Below are 19,203 nucleotides of genomic sequence, written 5' to 3' on the forward strand. Positions count from 1 at the left end.
ACCATAAAAAAAAAGGCATCAGACTCAAGGAATGAATCGATGTTTGTCTACACATAACAGACAACTTAGCAAAGAATCAGTTTTAAACAGTATCTTTAGACACTTTGTAACCATCAGTCTGTCTCAAAAACATCATTCATTCTGTATTTCTGTACCTGAATCTATGGAAAATGCCGCAGATAACACAGTCTGACAGGCATAAACTAGTATTTTTTAACCCAATGAGATATTAGCTGAAAATGTGGTATATCTTAGCATGGTGTGCATTGAGTCTTTAAAAAATGTGAGGAAACTGGAAAAGTGGAGGCCAAAAAATGCACCGAGCAAATAACAGAAAAATTTCACAAGCTGCAGCATTTGTAGCGCAGGCCTAAAATAAGCCCGTCCTGTGATGGCGTCAGCTGTAACTGGGATCTCAGACGACTAGCAATACAGGACCACAGACGCGGCGGCACTGGAGGCCTGCAAGGAGTCAGCGTGCTAAATGGAGCGGAGCTGTACTTGGATGTGTGGCGTGCGGCACAAAACCGTTCAGGTCAGCAGCACTTCCCTTGGTTCGCGGAGCAAGTCATATGAGCTGCAGCAGGCGAAAGGGTATCAGATGTATTTTGCGTTAGAAAATTTAGGTGCAGTGGATTAAAATCAAATACTTAATGCAAGCTGCATAAAAGCACGAGTGAGTCAGCCTGTTTTTGTATTTTGCCAAAAAATCCTAATGGGCTATTAGTCACAGACTCCTGCAGCGATGTGCGCTTCACAAGTGCTCGCCCACTCTGTTTGGGCAGAGGTAAAAGTTCCTTGTTTGTTGAAGAACTCACAAGCATGTCAAAGCAATGAGCCGCCTGTAAGAGCAGGGGCTGATGGGAATGTCAGCCCATAAAAAGTGGAGGAGAATGGGATGAGTCAGGCGCCACGGGCCAGGCGGCGGCCTGCTACTGCCCACTGAGGTGTGTCCTAATCCCTCGCTCCTTCCCCTCAGTGAGAGAGCCCAAGGACAGCGGTGCCACGCTCGGATGTGGAGTCTGAGTGAGCCCAGGATGGCCCTGGGGACCGAGGAGGTGGGGGCTTGTTGCTAAAGGAACCTTCTTTGTACCAGAAGCTCAATATTTATGTAACGTGGTTGTGGAGGACTCTGTTGTGTTTAAATGTTGACCTGGATAACTCTCTCTCTGTTGCTAGGTCCATCAAATATGAACGACTTTGAGGTTGGTCCTAGTTTGGTCAACAGTATATTCCATTACTGAGATCACTTCAAACTGAAACTCTATAACCTCTTAATTCACGTTAGAGCAAAGCTCCAGTAAATAATTCAAACATCCACCAACTAGCTTGTAAAGTTATTTTTCTCCTCAAAGCCTTGCTGTGCTATTGATGATCTATGAATGGGAGACATTCAAACACTCCAAGACCAAGAATCAATTCTTTATCTAGACAGTTGTTGATCTCCAAGGCTTTGCCCTTTTCTTCAGGTCCACAGATCAAGTGAAGGATGATTTCTCGCTTTTGAACAACCTGCTGGGAGCACAGTGTGCAAGAAACCATTTTATAATAGCTCAGTCTCTCTACAGGTTACTGTACATTGGCTATACACTTTTCACAATGAAGGCAGAACAGCATGAAATCAACCAAACCCTTCCAAACTAAATTCATTCTCAATCATTTCACTATCCCAGATCAGGTCCCGGGTGTGTAAACATGAAAACAAAGAGCCTTGTGATTCACACGGGACAAACTGATCCTTGTAGCAAAGCTTCCGTGTTGATACCAAAACTGATGGTGACAGGTACGCAACAACTTCTGTAGGTGTTCTTGATGATATTTTAGAGCTTGTCATTTCCTGTAAAATGACTAATCATCCTGCAGGATGTGTTGCATCCTGATTTGACACGAAACACATATGAACATGTGTCAGCAGATAGCCTTTACTTGTTTAAATTGTTGTACTCTGTTTGCAATAAACAACTCGTGGTAAATGCAGGAAGCTGCCATGACAATAGAAACATGAGCTTTTTTTGGTGGCATTCTGTGACCTGGTGTTGGCACAACAGATAAACTGACCATATATAGTAAAGTGTAATGTAGATGTTATGTAAAAGGGCAAAGAAATTAGGGTTAAACTAAGTGACTGAAGTGATTACCAGTTGAAGGAAAGAATACACTAGCTGACATGACCTTCTTAAGCCTGGAAAGTCCACATGTGATCAAAAGTTAATGCAGTTAATGTCGGCAAGTGAACATGCTCACAAAGCATGTTTAATGTTTACTTTGGTTTAAGACCAGATATCTGCAAAATCACATTCAAATCTGTGTTTTTCACTAATTAGCAAAGTTTAGCATGCTAAAATTAACAAAGTCCAGCCAATCAAAGACAAAGGTAAATATTGACATGAATGTGGTGCTAGATGAAAAGTTAAATAAGGCAAACACATTTAACCAACTTAAAAAGAAACATTTAAACATCACAGTTTAGACAATATAAATGTCTTTGCCAAGTTTTCACTGTCCATGAGACAAAATAATACTGACACAGCCATAGCAAGCCATGAAATAAGTGTAAAGGAACATCGAGACGAGTGGTGATAGAAAAACTAGCGCACCGACATCTTAACTACAAGCATGGTTAAAATTCTTTATCTGGTTTTCTTTAGCAATGGATATCCATTAGTCAACATAGCAGATGTAAAAATCTATTTCTGATTCTGTTTGCATATTGACCAGTCTAACGGTCAACTTGAGGACCACAATCAGTCCTAGATACTGCATGTACAAAGGCCAGACTGTAACAAAACAACTACACTCTATTCTCTATGGCTGCAGTTGTAGCAGTGGGTGACAGGCAAATAAAAATAGCTGTATGTTACATCTTTGATCGTCAGCGATCTAACCCTAATTTGGCGTGAGGCTGAAAAGAAAATCAACCAGTGATCAGAGTGGGTGCAAAGGCTTTCAGACTTTTGGCATTTCAATGAGAGGGTTCTCACAGCTAGAACTCTAGAGGGGGGAAAAGCCATTGTATAACGTTAATTACTGCTTGTGGGACAGGGACGGTCTACAGTGGTGACAACATGTAATTTGAGGATTTCGCTTTATGCCATATATGTGCAGGCTGTGTCATCCGGTGCTTACGTCTACCCAACTGTTTTACAGTATCTGCCAACTCCAGCCCTGTAACTGGAGTGATGCCCGGCTGTGATGCTGCTCACTATAAAGACACAAATAGAAACCGGAGGGGCACATTCTGAGAAAAGAGTCCCTCGTGTGAAACCACAAAAACGAGAACTACACACTGGCTTCATTTTTTAACACCTCAGCTGACTACAAAACTAAAGCGATGGCTCGAGGAGGGTGGGTCAGCTGGCTTTTTACTCTGTAAAGTTGACCAGGGTTCTTTATTTTCAAACCATACACTGTGGTGTAATGTGGTAATGGGGTCTGATTTCTGGAGTTTGAGGAGAGGTCAAGTAGTCTGATTATGGGAGCGATGGTAGGAAGTGTTAATTATCACTGGCCAATTCACTAATCAACCTCCTCCAAATTTTTCATATTTTCCACAGCACTGATAAAAGTTGACGAGAGGGTTCCCGATGCTATAAACGGACCAAACTTCAGTCAGGAGAACAACTGAGATAATCCATCCACAATAAGAGGTTAGTCACTAATATACTGCTGACAGACTGACAGTGATCACTGCCTTTAAAAAAAACAAAACAAAAAAAAATGTAATTAATTAATTTTTTTAGGGGGCTTGTTCAGATGAAATAGCATTAAAACATGTTAAAAAGACAACAACCTTAATAAACGCAGAGTAGTTTGGACCCAGAAGCAGAGTTCATACATCATCACTTAAACACCGGGTTGGCATCTCTGTCGCTGCTCTCAAACGGTTTTTACTCTACTGACATTCAGAAGCCATATTAATAAATATGTCGTCTTCTGCTCCTCTTGTATATGGGGTCCCTCATGTGTCGTTCTTTGGACCACTGCTTTTTTCATTTTATGTATTACTGCTGTCTTGTGTATTTATTCATATTATTTGTATAACTGGAGGTCCCTTACAATATAAAGCGCCTTGAGGCAACCACTGTTGTGATTTGGCGCTATATAAATAAAATTGAATTGAACTAAGAGCTTCGAAAGCATCTCCCACCATTGCTATGCTGAGGATACACAGCTCTATTTGTCTGTTAGGCCTAACAACACTTAGCAGCCTCTCCTACCTTAGAGAATGCTTTATTGCTATTACTAAATGAATGCCGTAAAATGGCCTCATTCTCAATCCTGTCAAAAATGAAGATCTTGTGTTTACTCCTGCTGTCGCGTCTACAGAGGTCAGTTATTACATCAAACTCCTTGCAATCAAGATAAATTCATCTGCTGTGAACCCAGGCTGCTGCTGAGATCTTATTCTACACCTTATTCATCTCCAGCCATCAGATCTGAGTCTGTGGATTGTTCTACGCCGTGAGGCTGTTGCATCTATATTTTAGAACAGCCTTCCTCAGTGCTTTCTTTAAACAGGTTCATGTTTCCTTCACGTTTCCCACATTATTTGCTGGCTAGAGTTCACATCTAATGTATGTATGGAAGTATGCACGTAGAAACAAATGTAAGGTACACTCCATGTATGTTTTCATCTAAACTGTGAAGCACTTGATAACTGTGTGCTTTAAAAACTGCTACACAAATAAAGTTATTATTATTGTCATCAGGAAACCCTGAGTTTCTGTGTGCTTCACCACGCAGGCCAACCTCTGGTAGATCACACGGGTTCTTGTTTAGTTTGTCATTTCTCCGTGCAGTGTAGAAATACGGCTGTTTGTCGTCTAAATTCCTTGAGCACTCTGTGCTGACTGGACGCATGGGCACCATAACACCTGCTACAATATTCTCTGCACGCACAACTGATGAAACAGGCAGGGTTATTCCTGCATAGAGGAATTTCTGGAACTCCACCATAACAGGTTGTAGCCAATATCCAAAAGTTACAGACTTCGGCCAAACAAAGAGACGTAGAGTCATTGAATCAATCGAGTGACTCAAGAATGCAACGTCCATTTTGGCCCAACGTCCACATGTTGCTGCAGAGTCTGAATTCTATGCAAATTCACTTTTTTAAGAAGCTGTTTTGTAAATTGAAAGTTTTTGGTATAACATTTGCACTCCCTTCATTTTGCTTCTACACCTTTATCTGCTTTACTATTATAACGATAACATGTGGCTAGCTAATGTTAGACACAGCTCTTTGGTGCCCTCCTGTATTTAGGCTTCGACTGAATCCTTACTTCTACTATCATACATGCAGTCCTGTGTTATGATAATATTAACAAGGAATTCATGTCATGACATAAAAACAGCTTGCTGTTTAAATATGAAACAGCTTGTTACAAAAACAACTATAGCATCATGTGATTTCTATACACCAACAAGGACAGGTCTAGAGGACAAAGGACACTTGATGACATTGTCTGCACAGTTCAGCAGAAAATTTGCTCCAGTGAATAAAACATCTTATCTTTTGCAGGTCAAACAGTCCCAAACGAGATAAGAGCAGATAAAAGAAGAGTGACTGGTCACACTTATTAGCAGTTATTACGTTGATTAGATACTCGTGTTATTTTTCTTTCCTGAGGTTTGGACATTTGGAACTGCTGGAAATGTTTTTTTTGCATCACGTACACTGCACAACAAAGCAGCAGGCCTTGCTTTTGTCGACTGCACTCTCCGCTGCTGTGAAAGTCCTCAAGACTCACACACTTCTGCTTCTGGGAAAGTAATCTTTTTACCAAGCAAACTTTTTTTTTTCTTGCCTGCAGGACAGAAAAAAAAAAGAATAGGAGTGAGGGGGGAAACCCAAGGAAAGCAATCATTAATATTTCATGTCGGCTGAAACAGATTATAAAACTGAAAGTTTTCTCAGCTGCAAGGAAGAGCAGCCTGCTGCCATCTGACAGCCTCGGTTGCCTGGAAACTGCTATTGTGTCAAATGCAGCACATGGTGATATCATTTGAAAGGAAATCCTTTTATGTCAGTGGAATGATTAAATTAAGCCCAGCTTTCTCAGCTCTGGCACTCGAACGCTTGTCTTTCTTTACTTTGTGGACTCTAGCTCTGTCCGAGTGTAATGATTGCCCACTAAAGTGATCACAGATAGATAATAAATACACTGTGGAAATGAGGTGTACTTGAAACTCCCAGCACTGGGATTCCTGAATGATAACACTGTTGTCTTGCAGTCAGCTGCTGTGTGGCCAGTAGAGCTATTTATAGCAGTTCTGCACAGCAGCTGTGCTTAGTTACTCCATCCTACTTCACACAGTGAGATGTGGTGTCAGCAGAAATTGGTCTCTGTGCCACAAATATCCAATTATTGGTTTCTCTGTGGCTCTGCAGAAGGAGGCAGATACTGAGTGGGCTCCTGTCATCATCACCATTACTGCTACTGCTGTGTCTTCCTTCCTTCTGCCTTCCTCTTCCTTTAGCATAACTCTTAATTTGAAATACCCCAAAGAGAGCAGGCGTGCTGAGTGGAGTTTTATCTCCACAGACATTTTCACTGAGGATGACCCCACAGCAGAAATAATCCTGTTAGCTGAGCTAACGAGCATGGCTGAGGAGGTTAATACTGCTGTGCTAAATTATTTCAGCACAAATTTGAATTGCAAAGACAAGAAGTGTTTTTATAAGAAGCAGTCACGTTCATTGATATAATCTTGTTATGTCAGCTCATCTTGATAGTTTAACTAGTTGTACGCGTGTACACTGAACCCTGGAAGTCAGGAAGGCGAGAGCATCCAACAGTGATGGGGTCAGTCTGTTGTTTCAGATAGTGGTTTGTCTTCTTTGACCTTTGGATCTCGACACAGTAAATGACGTGTTCGAACTCACTGCAGCAGAAAGGCATTTTCTTATTGATTCCAGCTGGAGACACAAATCCCCTCTGAAGTTGCATCCGGTGTAAAACTGTGACAAATCAAACATGCCGCTGTGGCAACCCACCAACCTTCTGATTAATAGACCTGCGATCCCACACAGAGGGTAAAAGAACTTCCAGCCTTTTACGTTTAGAGTGATACAGAGTGCTAAATACATGTTTTTGCTAATAGTAAATCATCCTTATTCATAATCAAACAATATAATCAAAGTGCAAGTCTAATCGATATATTGAATGAATAAGAAAAATGGTTCTAATATCTGGATTGTATTGGAGGTGCCGGGTCAAAGCTCCGCAGAGTAAATAAAGCAGAGTATGGTTTGAAGGTAGGAGCCTGTGATGGGTAAGTTACTACCATATCTGTGCATCTGTGCAGTGGTTCTTAGTGAGATCCACCCCTCTCTTTTCACATCTGGATTAGGCAGATGAACGCAGTCCATCTGTTTATCCCCCATGAACATTATTGTGCACATATACATTACTGCCTTTTCCTGCATGGTCAGCTCCAGGGCCAGTCACATCACAGGTGCACACAAACAAACAATGGATGTAAAAACTCGCCCTCCTAAAAGCAGCAAAACACTCCCGCAGGGAATTCAGGTCACTGACGCTTCAGGCACTTTTTACTAAGTCATCAGATGCATGATCACTACCCTCTCATGACCTTACACGGTCTGCAGAAGGGCTGCAGCACAATCTCAGCAGTATGATAAAAGAAGTGTTTACAGAGTCACATTTATGTAAGCAATGATGTCCTCAGCTGAGGGCACAGGCTGAGGGTGCCTGCATAAAAGCCTGCACAGGACACAGGACAGAGGTGCAGGTCATGCAGTAAACTGTGGTCTGCTCTCCAAAAATAGAACAACACAGAGGGCAATGGTGTCAGTTTGATCAGAGAGAAATGACCAGCAGAGAAAGCACAATCTATTTATCTGCGGGGCCCGGGTTAAAGGAAAGCGAAGCTGGGCTCTGACGTAGACAGGCCATTGATTATGGGTGCCGCTGCAGCATTTCGCCACTGAGAGCTAAATTTAGAAAGAGGGTTCCCTTCTGCTATCCTGGGCCAGCCTGCTGCTCTGCATTCTGCTGCAGAGCGCCGTGCTTAAGTAATGCAAATCAATGCAACATGGTCTGTGCGCTTCGGTGAATATCAGTGCATGTGTTGCATCACAGCACACATGAAAATACAACAATGCTCTCACACATTCTGTGCTGACTGTCTTTAAAGACAACAATCCTGATTCAGGGTTGTCAGTCTGACACTGTTTCGTGACTTAATGAGCCTCCTACGATGCTTAACAGCAATGCAGAGTTTCTTAACTGGATTGAAACCGCCATAATGTAGTTAATGCATTCCTCCAAAAAGCATATGTGTAAAGGAACAGAGCTGTGAAGTGGGAGGAACTATTTCGGGAATCCCCGGGTCTATCTGTTTTCTCCCACAGATAGGTGACTCAAAGTTGCACCACTTCTACTGCTTGGATCTGCTTTACACTCTGCCTGTTTACAAAGCTGGTATGAAAACAATATATCAGTAATGACTTGCATGTTGGTAGGAAACATTCAAACACCAAGCTAGATTACTGACATAAGTTCTGCAGCCTGCTATTTGTTTAATCTTACAACATTTGCCAATGTATATATTTACAAAGCAGCTATAAAATTTTTAGTTATAAAAACAAAAACATTTTGAGGTGGTTTAATGTGACTCCAGTTAGATTAAACTGCATTTCAGCCCTGATGCTCGTGCTACTCAAATCAGATTTGTGCATCTTTTGCATCGGTTGCCAAGAAAAATTCAGCAATGGCGTCACAATCAGAGCAGGAGAATCCAAAGTGCTGCAAGTAAAACCTAAGGAGGGCGACACAGAGAACAGCAGTGTGTGGACAAATGCTAAAAGTATGAAAAGTATATTGTTAACACAGCAATGGCTACAGATAGGTTTCTGATATCTAGACACATTAATCCAACCTGAATATTTCCCAATAACAGTGTGAACAGTGTTTCCTAAAGAATCTGGCATGAGGAATTAGTCTGGTTTTGCCAAAGTGCTCTGAATTTCTTCACTAGGGTGGAAATCTTTAAGTGATAAACAAAGTGTCATGATATGAATGCTATAGCTACATCATGCATTTACATTTCCTAGCACACACAACAACAACAACACAAACCCAAACAAGTCTTAGAGCAGTGTGTCTGCCTCCAATGGCAATTTATGGTTCTATCACACCAGAGTAAAAATAGAACAGCTATGAAAAAAGAAAGCAAAAAACCTCAATGGTTGCCTGGTGATTGCATTTAATAACTGACAGCAAGTAGCTGCCTTCAACTCCAACTTCTGGGTGACCACTTTTGATCACAAACAGATTGCACAGTTCATGTGGCGAGAAGGAACCCGTCTCCAAACAATTACAATCTGAAGGCAGTCACTGTCAGACAGAGTGGCGAAGGTTTGCAAATACTTGCAGTTTCATTTGTAAACACAGCCTGCCAACAAATCGCAGTCAATCTGAGTCTGTCTGCGCCAATAAGTGCAACTGGTCTGCAACTGTTTGCAGCTGGGGTCTCAACTCAGCTGGTTGCTAACTGACTGCATTCTGGATATATTCCTATATTAAAGCAAAGCTGGCGAGTGCCTAAGTCATTTTGCAGTTAAACTCCGTCACTATTTGAGGAGGAATTTCTGAATTTACGAGGTTTAAATTGAAGATGTTTTGTCTGGACTCTGAATCTGATCTGAATCTACTGATCAACATCTCTGAAGCAACCGAGGGAACATGACTGCAAGTTAACTGCACACTGTTGCAAAACTTCACAGTCTTCAATCGCTGTTGTCCCTCATGTGACTGAAGCATTAGGATCTAAAAAGGGAAAAACTTCAACAGTGTGAAGGTGGTTTAAGTACAAGAGGTCAGGCCTCAAAGAGCAAACTGTTGAGAACAACCAGGCTGTGAAGGAATAAGGAGGTACTGATTTGTGATCCAAATGTAATCAAATTACTCAACAGAACCTCGCTGGAGCACTCGCCATTTTCACGTCATATATCAGGACATATAGTGTGTGGCCTATACGTAACCGCAGAAAAGCAGGGCTGCAATCGACTGGTTAGAAAGTTCGATCCAAGACTCAACGTTCCAGGTAAAAAGAATTTCATGGTTACTTTACTGTGGTTACAATAAAACTATTTCCAGGGAAAACACTAACTAGGCTACTTTTTTTACTAATGTCCTACCTTTGCAGTGTCACTGGATACAATGCTGTGTCCCTGCTATTACACTACAACGATGCTGCTGGAACCTTGTTTCTAAAGAGTCACGTTCATCAGGTAGTCTGTCACATGCAGCTGACTGAAAAGTTGAATCAAAAGATCTTTTATGTTGTTTCATTTTTCACTGTTAGCACTATTAAATGCTGCTGCTTGCACACTGCAGTCATGATAAAATGTTCCAGATTTATTTTTAATATCGTGTGAAATACTGTTATCACAAGTTTCCATGAAATATCGTGACGTAGTTTTAAGGCTATATTGCCGTCCTGGCTGAGCCTCTAGTATTTAGACCACAAACATGCCAAAACTGCAGGATTGCAGATAATTCAAACTTCTGTCTCTGTTGTAAATACTGATGAAACCATTAAATTCTCTCTGCAAACAGCTTAGCACATTGCTATCACCTCGGCTTCATCTATGCATTGCTGAATAATGTTTGCTTCTCAAACCTGTCAAAATGTGTAGTGCAGTTCTGCAGCACCTCCTTACTCCTTACATCCGTACTGTATTGCATTTCTGAAAATGCAGTGTTGACTTCTAGGATACGTCCCTTTTTACACAAGCAAAACCTACTTTATAAAAACAATTTGAAAAAAATATCTAAAAATCACATTTAAATTCGGGACAAAGCCACTTTAAAATGTTGACTGGATCAGCTCAGGGCAACGTGCAGCTGTCTGTCATGTGTGCTGCTGCTCTGCAGATGACTCAAGGTGAGAACAACTGATTGTTCTCTGTCCCTAACGAAGGCTGTTCTGTTCCTGATGTTGCACAAACAGCTGTGCCTCCCAAGGCCCTTCACAGCTTTAACCAGGACACGCAGTGCTCAGCCACCTCCACAAACACAGCTCTGTTTGATTCAGCACGACTCACTCAATGCGACACATTAAGTGTGATTCACTCATCGCGGACAAAATCACCGGTGCAGGATGGGTGTTTCAAGAGCAGGCACGGGAGAGGCCGAATCAGCGTTTGTTTACCGCTGTTGGGAGGGAGAGACTCATCACGTCCTGTGCCAGAAGCCCGTGGTCAGCGGGACGGAGACGCTCGCAGACAAACATACGGTTCTGTTAATCTAAACAATGGCACGCCTCAGCTGCCCGCAGCCCTGACTCAGTTCATGTAGATGAGTCTTGTTGACCAGCCAGTCTGGGTCAGAGCTGAGCGAGGCAGCACCTGTGAGAAAGCCTGCAAACACAGCAAAACTGCAGGCACTTAATGGCTTGGATGGGACACTTGTTACAGTCCATCTGGAATTGAAGATTACCTCAATCAATACATAAAGGGACATTTCAGCCAGGGTGCAGACAGTGCTTCCACTGTTTTTAACACCCAAGTCTCACTTTAGCTAGTTGAATGTTATAACTTCGCTCTCCTGTGAGGCTGGATGACAGAACAACAGCACAACTGAGCGTGGCCCACAGACTGGCTGGAACACTTTCTACACTGCCTCCATCGGCCAACAGAGCTCTCTGCAGGCAGACGGGCAAGCAGAGCGCACTCGACCATGAGTATGACACTGCTTAAGCAAGCAGTATCACCTTTGGGGAAAGTGCTTCTCTTTTTACCATAAAGCAGCTGCCTTTATTGGCTGTTTGTTACTGCAGTTGTGTAAGACCTTCCAGGTTTGTCACTGATAAAAGCTGAGGTTGCATTGGTATGTGTTAAATCACTGTCTGTCTGTCTGTAAATCAGAGGTCAGCCACTGAGATCAGAGAAATCCTCAGTACATAAGCAGACACAACACATGAGTACGTCTCTGAATGCTGCCGTTAGGCTCAGCTAGTCCCAAAAGCAGCAAAATAACATGTAAATTTTATGGAGTCTGGATGGCGGCACCCACATAAAGCTTTCCTCTAATATTCGGCAAATTCCACTTTGTGAGTTGGACTCTCTCTGCTCGACCTCGAGCTGTACATCTTTTGATATTTTCTGAAATTTTGCTGCTTAAGTCTTCTAAAACCTGTGAACTGTGACACATACCACAACAGCTCTACAGACTGGCAGCGAAGTCGCCGTTTTGGTGTCCGTCTTCACAGCTCAAAGGATTTTTCTGTCATCGTCTTGTGCTCTATTTATTTTTCAAGTACACCAGTGGCTTCCCCTTTCTTCTCGATGCGTGCACTTCCTGCGCTTTGACTCTTTTTTTCATGGATGATCTGTTTTGAGGTCACAGCCAGCTCTCTGATCTTCATGTCAGTATAATTCAACTGCAGATTTTTACCCGCAGATAACTTTTGCACATCTGAAAAAGAAGGCTTTACACCCAGCTGGCTCTTTGTTTAAAATGACACGATGTACTTTACTATGCCTGCTTTTGGCTCAATGTCTCATTTGAATCATAAACTGCATATAAAAGATTGATGTAGCCAATTGTGACGTCACCCACTGGTTTTTGCACATTGCAAATTAAAGGTGCAATTTTATTTTCATGGTCATCAACTTGTTAGTTTTGCTCAGCCAGAACTAGCTGAGCTAGATGAGGGTTTCAGCTATCTTGGGTATGCTTCTATTAAGGCCTGACTTGGACTTCTGCAGGGAAGCTTTGTAGATCCTGCTGATGTAACCTACACAAGTGGCTGATGTCATTTAAGGCACTGCCGGTTAATTATGTGTTAATTAGTATGTGGCCGCTCTGAGTGTTTATAGCTATGCCAGCCATGACAGAAATTAATAAAATGCTGGGAGGTTTTTCCCCGGTCTTTCGTACATTCCCTCACATCTACTGTTACATTTGTGATTCCTTTCAATTCAATTCAACTTTATTTACATCACAAATCACAACAACAGTTGCCTCAAGGTGCTCATATTGACATTTTATCGATTATTATTCCTTATGCTGAGAGGATGATTGTTATACTGATAAATTTAAAAAAGGTGGTGAAAAAGTATCGAGGGCGCTGAACAGGCGAATCACAGCAGACGCGTGCGGCGTCGACTGAGGTGTAGTTACACTTCGAGGGTTCAGATGTGGGTCACAGTTTGGGGTTTCAGACACCACTCCGGCATAAATTTCCCCACTCCACAGTCGTGTGTAACTTAAGTCCTAATACAAGTACAACAGGTTAGTTACAATAAAATGTACCTATAAGGAGAAATTATTCCTACGATAAAGAGAAGCATTTTAACAGGACAGTCTATGGAACCGACTCACTTTTGGATGAACTGAACTTGGCCACAGGTTGCTGCTTGTTTCAGAAACATAATTAGTACCTTTGGTGTATGTGGAGGCTTATATACTGTATAGAGCTGCAGTCACAAAACTAATCGCTGCAGTAATGTAGCACACAGTGAACTGGGTTTTATCAGCAGGAACCTTGGCTCACAACAGAGCAGCTGACCTCTGTCCTTACCTAACACAGTGCACACACTGTTCATACCCAGAGCCCCACTGTTACACTGTGCACTTATGACACACAATTGATCGCTTTCTGTTTTCATTATGAAAGAGTGATCAGGAGTTGACTTTATATAAGTGTTGCTTGGGGTCAAGCTGGGTCTCACTGCACTGCCCCCTGCAGAATAAAGATAAGTAAGTTTAGGGAAAAAACCCACGAAGCCTTTTTTTTTTTCTATTTTGCAGTTACTTGCTGAAATGTGTCTGTGCACATGGAAGGAGGCGTGCTTGGAACTAGTTTGGATTTGTGATAATTTCGCGTATACTGCATGCAGGCATAGGAACGGTGCCTATCCAGACTAGCACGCAGCTGTGAAATGCCTCAGGTGAAAGCGCAGAAAAAGGCACATTAAAAAGCATGATGCCTGGTTCAAAGGAGCTCATGAGAAGCATTATGTAGCCTGTCTGAATGTCTCCCTGCTTTACTCATCTCTCACAGTTACAAAGTTACAAAGCGGGGAGCAAAAGGCTTAGCTGTAAATTAATTAGGCTTCATCAAACACTCAGCGCCTTGTTTCCCGTCTCAGTGTGGGGAGACGGGAATGGAAAGCACCTCTCTCTCAGCTCAGACTCTTCATCTCTCTCATTAACTGCTCTGACCTGTGATGTGTTTGGATACGGAAGGAAATTACATCCAGGACATCAAGGGAGTTCACTGACTCCATGTGACGTTTCAGTTGCCAAAGCCTCTTGACTGTTAGTCTAATGACCATTTCTAGAGAAACATTCAGACGGCAGGGTCAGAACTTGGCACAAACAACATGGCAGGATGGATCCAACCTTTCCTGTATCAATGGTTCATGGTTGGTGATGGCGTAATGGCGTAGAGGAAATCTTCTCCACATTACGCTCACACAGTATTGTTGCCATCCATCCCTTTAGCACCACAGTGCAGCCATCTCCTGACACGACAGCGAGTTCTCTGTACTCAAATACCCTCCACAGTCACCAGACGTCAATCCAACAGACCACCTTTAAGCCCCTAAACACATATTATTATACAATAGGATATAATGCAACACATCCAGATCATACTTTACACCCGTGTTTCCCAACCTTTTAGAGCCACTGCACATATTTCACATTAGAAAAGTCACACGGCATGTTCCCGCACACCAGGCTCGTTTGTCCCCAGTTATACCTCTTTTGCTTTCTTCTGACCACTACTCATGCTAGGGCCTTCATCTGGGTCCGAATTTTCTCCAGGACTTCTGTTAAACTGGCAGTTTGCAACCCAATCAATTAGAGCAGGTATGTAATTGTTCTGCGCGTTACTCAAGCCGATCGCTCGAGTACTAATCAGGTGGAACCAGATAACTGATCATTTCTCACGGCACACCTGTGGGCCGCGGCACACCAGTTGGGAAACACTGGTTTAAAGTATGAAGTATTCATATTTAGAAAGCATCTTTATTGTATAAGACTTGAAATGCCCCTCATGTATGACAAACAACATTTTATTGCTTATTCAACATTTTAATCAATGGTGATCTTATCTAACCTAAGATTAAAAAAAAACGTCTGTGTGAACATGAAAGACCCAATGACGGAAACCACCTGACTCTGGTAAAAAATAGTTCCAACAACACTTTAGACACACTAGAGTCACATTGGTATCCGCCGCTTAACTTCCCATTTATTGTCTGTGGTTTGGTTCACGGGCAGACTCCACAGTGAGAATCACCACAGTGTCTCTCATATCCTCCACAGATGAACCTCCAGTGATTTAGTCTTAGTCTTTCTCATAGAAAGCCAAGAATGTGGCATGGGAACTGAGCAGCCCTTATAGTCAGTCTATAACAGCACAGTGTTACATTCAGTAAAGTAAACAAGTGCTTTTAAGAGAAATTTGTTGGATTGTAGCATTACAAATCAAGCGAAACTGCAACCACAAAGATTCCCGATCATCTCATAGAGGAACATACAACAACTTCGTTATGAAACAAAGCAAACACAGAACAGCAGAGGCATTTATCTGAAGTACAATTAAAGCCTCCTTTCAGCAGTTTCTTTGTTCTGCTGAGAAATATGAATAAAATCAAAACAAAAAGCTCAAAGAAGCTAAAACTCTCCATAGAGCTGAGAGGACCTGTAAAGCGGCAGGATCCTCTGCATCATCATCTTCATCATCATCATCATCATCATCATCACAATGCATATTGCACATCACACGCAGTGGTCCGACCCACGGTTACTACAAACTGACTGATTACAGCAGTAGACTGCTCTTAAAGGAGCCTGTTCAACAAAAGCAAACAGCATTACAGTATAACGCAGGTGCTTTATTAACTATTGCATTATTTAGAGGCTTTCATATGCACATATAATAAGCTATCACTGAAGAAAATGTCACAGCATTCTGCACTGCAACATGATTTGAAGCTGTTCAGCTGAGAAAACACGTTTACTGTAATTCAGTCTTCAGAGCTGAGAGCCGTAGCGATGCATTTGGAGAAGCTAATTAGAAACTTGCACTTGTTTGTCACTCTCTGAGAACAATAGCTTCTATTTCAGCTCGCTGAAAGCGGGTCAACGTCGAATTACAGCACTTAGCAGCCTCGGAAGCACAAGTGAGGTGTGAACACTTTGCTAACAGGCTATTATCACAGCTGCCCGTATCAACAAAGGTATGAAAAACAACTCAATGTGTTAATAGTCCTCTGAGAGAAAAGTGCAAACAGCTCTAAAATCAGCATCGACTCTGTGTGAGTCCTCAAAGTCGGTGTCGCTCACTGTGGAGAGAGCCTGTGTTACTGTCCAACGCCCACACTTGATCTCACCGTGGTATGAAAGTGTTCCAAAGAACTCATTTATTTTGGGGACTCGGAGAAATATGAACTTTCCTTCTCAATTCTGACGCTGCAGAAGCATACCAGAACACCCTGTCGCTGTGTTATTCACACACACAAAAGAAAATCTAATTTTATAGTCACTATAATCCTATTAAAGTCACCGTAGTAACAGCCTATTGCCTTTTACATAAGATGACAAATACTATTATGATCTGCGTGGCCTTTCTGCTCTGCCTTTCAGAAAATCCTGTTCCACATTCCAGAAAAGCACATCCAAGCAAAGGTGAGCAACAACAATCGCTATGTTTACAATCTACACACAGCTGATGTGGAAAACAGCTGGGGTGGCTCTGGGTCAGGAGGAAGTCCTATCAAGGAGAAGGTTGGTCGATCGATTTCTACTGAACCCCGATGCATCCACCAGTTAGTGTTTGCTTAGGTATAGGAAAAAACTGCTTGTATGAATGCGGGTCTATAACTGGGTGAATGAGGCTTGTAGCAAAAATCACTTGGTGCTCAATACTCATTAGAAAAGCGCTATAAGAACCAAAACCCACGTTAGCACAGAAACTCTCAAATAACCTAGCATTCATTCTGCCTGCTCACATATACACTCATTGAAAGGTGTCTCCTTCTTTTTTCAAACCTGCATAATACATAATACATTTCCACTGCGTAAAATTCACACAGGTGTGCATTACAACAAAAATGAATGAGCTTTATAAAGGTAGGACTCGACTGCACTATTTACATGGAACTACACGCAACAGAGCAACTTAGGCTACGTTCACACTGCAGGCGAAAGCGCATCAAATCCAACTTTTTTGACTCTATGCGACCCATATCTGATCATGCTATGACAGTGTGAACAGCACAAATCCCATATTTTCAAATCCGATCTGGGTCACTTTCGTATGTGGTACTGAATCCGATACATATCTGATGTTTTAGAAAGCGACTGCTGTCTCCGTCTTTTACGTCACTGACACAAGACAGACACCAATTATCAGCGCCGGAGAAGACATCGTGAACACTTGTTGGCCATCCAGTGAAACTGTTGGGAAGACAACGTTGGAGGAATGTGAACATTTTATTTGTACTGTATAATCTGCAGATTCTGACAGAAATCTGCAACTATCCTTTGAAGCACCGCTCCTCTAAAACAGCAATAAGGATCATTATTAGGCCATATGTAAAGAACAAAATAACTTTATAACTTAAAGCAAAATTGGGAAACGTAAAGTCCGAAACAAGTCTTTATATTAAGGCCCATCAGTCAAACAATACTGTTTGCTCTGGGTCTAAACAGAGCGCGTTGTGTGTGGCGTCTTCTTTTGCGCATGCTGGCCACTTTGAGGGTTCACACTAGAGCGCGTTTGCTGTCACATTTTATTTGTAGAGTGAACGAGCAGACAAAAAAAAAAAAATCGTATTTGATCAAAAAAAAATCGGGATTGAGCATTAAGACCTGCAGTGTGAACGTAGCTGTTGTGAGCATGGTTATGGAGGCATTACACCATTTCTTTAGGCGACTGTATCTGTATGATGTGGATGGCTGGTACACTTGACGTGATCTATGTCAAAGTGATCCAAGATCATCACAGATGTATAAAATGAGGAGAAGGCACATGTAGGGAGGTGCAGGAATTTTGGGAAAGGACTCCTAAAATTCTAGATCCCACTGCCATTTAGCTCAGATTCATTGTTTTAGGAGACAAGTGGCAACAAACACATTCGACGTCATGTTCAATCAAGTATCATGGCCTATTTTTAATTTTTAGGTTTATTAAGAGTGATGGCGCTTGTATGACGATGATGGCTTCTTAGGAGTGTTTAAAGGGGAGAGATGTTTTATATTTTGCATAATAAAAAAAAATATTCAAGAAAACTGGTAATCACTAAAACATGACGTGAAAGTTTAGTACTAGATTAGATTAGACCCCTGCTGTAGACACCTGAAAATAAAAGCGTTAGGTTGACTTGTAGTGTGTTCGGTCACTGCCTGGTTCCAGCAGCAAATACTGGGGTTGAAAAATGCTAATCAAGCTGATAACTCAGCACTCCAACCTCTTGCACAAATACGGTTATTTCTGGGCCAGAAAAAAACAACATGGCAGCAGCCAAAGGGCTACATTTGAATGAAATTTGAATGAATGAATAAATAAATATATAAAGGGTGACATCACAGTGGCTAAATCCATCTTTTAAACACAATCTAGGCTCACTGTCACCAACTGTTCTCACCGGCAGCAGCGAATCTCAGTGAACGTTTCACTGACATGCTCTGATAAACACACATGGGATGATTTTCAGAATAAAAGTCTCCTTCTGGATTATATGTCCTGCTTTTAAAATTCTCTGGCTGTGATGGGAAAACGTGTAAAGGACAGAGTGAAGCTACGTCAGAGATACCCGGTGTATTTCAGAAATAAGAGGGAAAACGACCTTTCCTGGAAAGTTTCACAAGGAGCTGAACTGTAACCCACAAAATTAACATTCCTGGGATGTCTGGAACTTTTCATTAAGCTCCATATAGAAAAGGCTCAGTTTTGACACAGGTAGTTACAGTATTTGTGAGCAGAGAACTTCTAGCAGGATCTGCCTGACAACAGCCACCTCAGCCTGATGCTTCTTTTATACACGTTTCTGTTTCAAACAATCGAGCATATATTAGCAGGATTCTAGTAATTATGTGATAACAGCAATGTAACATTAATGTTGTTTACTTCAACTCTGATAAATGGAAATATTGCATTCAATGAAATATTTGCAAAAACCAAGTTGATGTTTGCTTTTTGTTTTGGAGCAGGTAT

The 19,203-nt window shown here is 41.9% G+C and overlaps 1 protein-coding gene across 2 annotated transcripts in view; it reads right to left on the reverse strand.

Annotated features, from left to right (window-relative positions):
* Nucleotides 1-19,203, reverse strand: part of phactr3b (phosphatase and actin regulator 3b) — a 60,091-nt gene that overhangs the window by 5,398 nt on the left and 35,490 nt on the right. The window lies entirely within an intron of this gene.

Source organism: Mchenga conophoros, linkage group LG5 (genome assembly GCF_057382185.1).
Source record: "Mchenga conophoros isolate Kocher_MC1m ecotype Shallow Benthic linkage group LG5, M_conophoros_male_GT1.1, whole genome shotgun sequence".
NCBI lineage: Eukaryota > Metazoa > Chordata > Actinopteri > Cichliformes > Cichlidae > Mchenga > Mchenga conophoros.